The sequence below is a fragment of the Theropithecus gelada genome, chromosome 3 (assembly GCF_003255815.1).
Source record: "Theropithecus gelada isolate Dixy chromosome 3, Tgel_1.0, whole genome shotgun sequence".
Classification (NCBI taxonomy): Eukaryota; Metazoa; Chordata; class Mammalia; order Primates; family Cercopithecidae; genus Theropithecus; species Theropithecus gelada.
In genome coordinates this window covers 167,010,485-167,016,972 of record NC_037670.1, presented here as the reverse complement: position 1 = coordinate 167,016,972, position 6,488 = coordinate 167,010,485, and the positions used below count along the sequence as shown (strand labels likewise).

At 44.4% G+C, this 6,488-nt stretch overlaps 1 pseudogene across 1 annotated transcript; it reads right to left on the bottom strand.

Annotated features, from left to right (window-relative positions):
- Window positions 1-1,006: 1,006 nt before the first annotated feature.
- LOC112621715 lies at window positions 1,007-2,707 on the bottom strand (annotated as a pseudogene). The gene is made up of 3 exons (XR_003118762.1): window positions 2,665-2,707; window positions 1,542-1,653; window positions 1,007-1,455 (listed from the first exon to the last, which is right to left on the bottom strand). The product of XR_003118762.1 is annotated as a T cell receptor beta variable 6-6-like (transcript).
- Window positions 2,708-6,488: the final 3,781 nt, after the last annotated feature.

Sequence of the window (6,488 nt, the reverse complement as noted above, 5' to 3'; positions counted from 1 at the left end):
GGTGGAGGGAGACTTTAGGCACAGGATTAAAGAAAAGTTAGTAGCCAGAGTCTGGAACATCTACATATAAATTGTGTCCACATTCACCTAGGCAGCGCAGGTGTCCCCCGGAGAGAAGTCCAGGGATTGTGGAAGGTTGAGACAGTTGTATGATCAGATGCCTCAGTCTGGGAGAATCCATCCTGTGGTGGATTGTATTAAGTCAGTTTTGCAAAGGCAAGATAAGAAGGCCATTTCTCTAATCATTCTGGGTTAGAGATGGTCAAAGATACATTAGGTAAAATTTGTTAGATGTAATACAGTCACTATTACACTAGGCAGGTCATTGTGGTCAGACTGAGAGTTAGTGACCAGCAAATACAGAGGCATCCAACAGACCTAGGAAGTCCTATTCCGTCCCCAGTGTTTGGCAGTGCACCTGCAGGGGTGGCCACCATAGAGTGGGAACAGCTTCCCCAGAAGCAGGTTTCCTTGGCCTTTTCCTGTCCTCCCAGCTCAAGGTCCCACTGCATGGCTTGGCATGCTCTGATCCTATCATGTCCCTGCATCTCCAGCCTGTCCTACTCAGAGCTCCAGAAGCCCTGGCTACTGACTGGCTCTGTCACCTTCTGACTTCTGTCCTCCAAACCTTCTCTTCCTTAACTCCTCCCACATATGCATACGGTCTAATAAATCCGTTACAGTGTCAAATTTGTAGTGGCCCTGTTTTAATGATGCAAACCTAATGGAGATGTTCTTAACAGAAGTGGTTTCAAGGAACAACGTTTAACGATGGGATTCTAGAAGTGGATCTCTGATCTGTCTAGATTTGTTGTGGGGAAAGACCCTGAAGGAGAGCGCAGAGACCTGGAGGAGGTCAGGTGCTGCAGTGACAAGAGGAAGCCTTGAGCCAGGTGTGGACGCCATGATAGTGATTCCCCATCAATTTCCAAGACCGACCTGAGCCCAGCAATCAAAGGGATGGACTTTCTTGCACTTAATGCTAGATCTCTGCACAGAGTGAGGCTCATTCTCTCTGGGCCACTTCGGGCCACTTGGGGTTCCAAGGTTCCTGGTGTAGAGAACTCTGCCCAGGGCATCCCTGAGTCTTGGGGAGCGGGAAGGAGGGCAGAGCCTCCCTGGCTTTATGTGCAGAGAGGAGGCAGCCTTGTAGTGCTGTGGAGTAACTGCTAGCACAGAAGTACACAGATGTCTGGGAGGAAGCAGCCGACTCCAGACTGAGTGGGAAATCCTCTGTGTTTAATCTAGAGACATTGTAGCCATTGGAGACTTCTCCTTTGTCAGTGACACCAGCACCAACTGAGTAATGAATCAGCCTCAGCCCCACGCCTGGGTCTTGTCGATACCAGGACATGTAGTTATGGTTCATATCCTGGGCACACTGCAGTGTCATGCTCTGTCCTGTCTTCAGGATTTGGAATTTTGGGGTCTGATTGACACCAGCATTCCCTGGGCCTGCAGAGAACAAAACTGATGCTGCAGCCCCAATGGGAAGGCACTGGGCCTTTAAATCCATGCAAGGGTCCCTGCCCAGGACCCACCTGCCCACAGGAGAGAAAAGGCTGCACAGCACAGAAGCCTGATGCTCATGGCAGGTGCTGCAGGACGGAGAGGTCTTCTGGCTCTGTGTGTTGATAAAAGGGGAACAGGGTTCTCAAGTCATTCTGAGACGGCATTCTCCCTGCCTGGGCCCCAGAGCCTTCCTGTCAGGAGAGGCCACACCTGTTCCCCAGACAGTCAAATTCAAGATAGATGCACAGAGAACAGCTGAGAATGAGAAGAACACATTTGTCTGAATTGAAACAAGTCTGTAAGATTTTCATGACCTTTTGGAAACCATTTGTATTTCAATGCAAATTTTATTGCTTCAATGATATAATTAACATTCTAGTGTTGGTTATCTACATAATGAGTGGCTCTTCAATAACATAATTAATATTCTGGTGTTAGTTATCTACATAGTGCTGTAGTCTAGAGTCTTAGGGAAACTCCTCATGTGTTTATGGTGTTTTTGATTCCTATGTTCCAAAAACTCCTTCAAGTATCCTTTTGTAATTTGGTTAATTGACCATAATCCTGTTTAAATTCCTTTATCTATATTGGTTTTCTCTGTTAGCAAGTTTCCAAATCCCAGGGACAGGCTCATCAACATTGGAGGAGTCGTTTTGCTCTGTTTCTTGTCAATTCACTGACAGATGGGACTCCTGAGAAACCCAGCTGAGCACCTTCAGCCACACCCAGGGCTCTTGCTTTCCATGTCTGGGGTGAGACCGCAGCAAGCAGAACCACCTCACGCTGCTGACTGCCCACTGTGTGTGGATGATGGTGACCACACAGCACTGCCCATGACCTATGGGCACAAAGGTGGCCTGATGCGTGAGGGACTTGGGAGAGAGGGTGGGCTTTAGGGTAAGGACGAATGCTCTGTTTGTATTTGAGATGTCATGTTTCACAGAGAATATCCCTTTGTGCAGGATGCCTTCCGTTAATTTAGTAATAATTAAATTGAGTAATAACCAAAAAGGAACTCAAATAACATATTTCCTGTGTCCTCCAAGGTGTCACAAGCTTTCCCCAGGGGTTTCTCCTTGTCTATTTTCTGAGCTCCTCATCTTCTCCTGGACCCAGCCACACCCTTCCCCCAGGTCCCTGTGTCTATTGTACCAAGCAGCAGAGTTTGATTCCTTCTGGCTCCCCTCATTTCCATGGCTGTTTAATTACGGGTGGGGTGGGTTTAGGATGGCACAGGGCAAAACAACGTAAAGGGCATTATTCTTCTTAGCGCTCTGATTCACACTCAAGATTATATGCTTCCTGGTAGAGCCTCACAGTGAAGGGGTGGCCTGCCCCTCCACACCTGTGGGCGTTTCTCGTTAGGTGGAACGAGAGACTGGAGAAAAGAAATGAGACACAGAGACAAAGTATAGAGAAAGAAAAAGTGGGCCCAGGGGACCGGCGCTCAGCATACAGAGGACCCAGGCTGGCACCGGTCTCTGAGTTCCCTCAGTATGTATTGATCATTATCTTTACCATCTTGGAAAAGGGAAGTGGCAGGATAATAGGATCATAGTAGGGAGAAGGTCAGCAGTAAGACATATGAATAAAGATCTCTGTGACATGAATATGTTTAAGGAAAAGCGCTGTGCCTTGATATGCATATGCAAACATCTCCATAAACGTTTTTAGTGCATAAAGAGCAGCATTGCTGCTAGCATGTCCCACCTTCAGCCCTAAGGCGGTTTTCTCCCATCTCAGTAAATAGAAAGAACATACAATTGGGTTTTACACCAAGATGTTCCATTGCCCAGGAACGGGCAGGAGACAGATGCTTTTCTCTATCTCAACTGCCAAGAGGCCTTCTTTCCTCTTGTACTAGTCCTCCTCAGCACAGACCCTTCACGGGTGTCAGACTGGGGGACGATCAGGTCTTCCCCTTCCCACGAGGCCATATTTCAGACTTTCACATGGGGAGAAACCTTGGACAATACCTAGCTTTCCTAGGCACAGGTCCCTGTGACCTTCCACAGTGTATGTGTCCCTGGGTAATTGAGATTAAGAGAATGGTGATGACTTTTCACAAGCATACTGCCTTCAGGCGCTTGTTTAACAAAGCACACCCTGCACAGCCCCAAATCCGGTAAATCTCCAGTCACCACAGCACATGTCTCTTGCAAGGACAGGGTTGGGGGTAGGGTCACAGATTAACAGCATCTCAAATACAGATCAAAATGGAGTCTCTTATGTCTACTTCTTTCTATATAGACACAGCAACAGTCTGATCTCTCTTTCTTTTCCCCACACACAGTACTCATCCCATGTGGATCAACACTCCCCCATCCTCACCTCTCAGCTTGCCAACAAGTTACAGACTCTTAGAGTAGAAAAGGCCTTAGAAAAATCTTGTTTCCATTTCCAGGTGTGCTTTGTAAGGTGGAGTTGTTATTAATATTTAACACAGCTATTTGTCCTTCATTTCCAAAGCAATTACTCCCTCAGGTGTGCATCTGTGCTGAGACCTGAAAATCCATTAGGAGAAGGAGCAGGGTTGCATCACAGCTTCACGACTTAGAATTTGATATTACATGTCCTTTGTCTTTGATATCCTGAGGCCACTCTGCTGTGTTCCCAACTGGCCCTCCCCACTGCCTATGCTTCCTTCTCTGCTGGTTCAAAGAAAACAAGATCCTCCTAATTTTAGAATGCAGGAACATTTACCAATTTCAGGCCCATGAGTGTCTCTCTTTAAACTCTGAGTTATTTATTAAACAAACTGTGACTGCATTGGCCGTGCCATTTTTCCCGTCATCACCAGACTTCACAAGGTAAAGGAGTCTTATAGATGTTTACCTAACCTCAAAAATAAATTATCCCACCTTCCAACTACTTACCAAGCAAAACTGACTAAAATCAGATGGGATTCTAGTTAACATTGTTTTCCTCTACATTTCACATATAAGAAGCAACCACTTAGATGCTTTTCTCCCGCCCTCATGTTAACAACAGCTCCTCATAGAGCTCCCTGGTCTAGTTTATTCACATCAGTGTCTCTGTTACACCTTGTGATGGGAATAATTTTCTCAAAGCTCAGATTGTCTGGTTCCAGGCCACTAACCTGCTCTAGTATCTCCCCATTGCCAACATCATGATGCCTGTACCTGCAGTGCTGTAGGGTACACAGACCTTCCTACCCCTGGTGTCTTATCTGAAGACAATTCCAGATGGTTCTAGACTTCCCCTCCCTTGAACTCCAGTGACCAATCGATCAATCCCACACAGAAACAAGCAGACCATCCTTTATCTGACTCCATCATTTATTAGCTCTGAGACCATGGGCAAGGCATTCATTAACCTTCCTGGACTCTAGCCTCATGTAGACCCATCTCTAAAACAAGACTAACATTCCTCTCAATGCTTTATAAGCATGAACTCAGATACTGTGTAGTCTCTGATAGGTTTGACAATTATCTACCCTTTTATCCATTCCTGTCTCCTCAAGCAGGAGAAACTGATAAAGCTCTCAGACCTGCTAGGACTATGAGTGATGGAAAAGCTGGAATCATCAACTAAGTGCTGGGGTGATGAGAACCTGGAAGCATAAGATGCCATTCAGTCACTTTAGAAAAGATCTGGCAGAACTTAGGAATCAGGCAACAGAGCACGAGTGTACCTGTCTACCCTCATTATGCAATGTGAAGCAGCCAATAGGAGCAAGTTAGGTCTATATCAACCAATCTGGAACAATAAAGACCAAGTCTATTAACAGAAAAGAGTATGCACATGGCAGGTAAAGTGTAAAGGTGAACCCATTTTCTGTAGGTGTACTTGAGTAGAAAGTTATGCATGAACACAGAAAAGAGGGGTGAAAGGAAGCAAACCAGAGTGTTAATATTCATTACCAATAGAAGGTGGAATTGGGTTCGAAAGCATTATTGACATTTTCATTACATATATATTATTTAATTTGATTATTAAAAAATCTTAACCACATGCAAGCTTTAAGTTTACACGTTTCATCAGGTATCAGAATTTGTAGCATCTAAAAGGGCAAAGTACGGAAAGCTTCTGTTAATAGAACTCCCTATAAAGGCTCTTTTTTTTTTTTTTTTTTTTTAAATAAACTGAGGATAAAGTGTGCTCTGTGAAAATGCACGAGGTCCTGGAGAACACAGCAAATCTCTGACTGCTGAGCATCGAGGTCGATACATTTAATGGTGAGGTCAGTTCATGCTGATTATGAACTAATAAGGCTTCTACCTCTGAAAGCCTGATCACCATGGGGAAGTGGAGGATCTCACCCCTTGTTCTAGAACAGACTTTGAGTAGCCCCCTGATTGGAAAAGGAAGAGAAATGAGCACCCTCTAGTGCCTGCATTTCCAAACTCAGTGAGAGCTTGTTTCCAGTTATACATTGTTCAAGCTTTAGAAATGCTCTTTGTTTCTGATCCAAGTAGCAGTATTATTACGATGTTGATTGTAACGATATTGCACGGTTATCAACAGTACACAGCTTTCTCAAATACAGATTTAGCGACTGGGTGGAAGAAAATGCTGTCCTCAGGGAAGATGTTCCGACTTTGGTATGTTTAAGGTTCAATTATTTAAAATAGTTAGTCTATTTTTGGTCTTTATTGCCTAAAGAGGTAAAACTGCATTCATCTTTAAAGCATAGATTCAAATCATTTCGGCAAAATTGGGGCTTCCACCCCAATTTTGGGCCTCCACCTACCTCTCCACCATCAGCTCCGGGTGTCTACTTTAGGGCTCTGTTTGACAGGCTGCTGCTTTTTCACTGAACACATGTCCTTCCCTCCCATTCCTAGGTCTCTGTCTTATTTCTTACATGAGATATATTTTAGGTACATTTATTCTTAGTGTGAATATCCAAAATTAAATTTTACTAGAATAAATTGAGAAAAATATGCTTAGATATTTATATGAGAAAGTGGTTTTTGTTTACACACAAACAAAATTGTTTTTTAGCTTTTGTT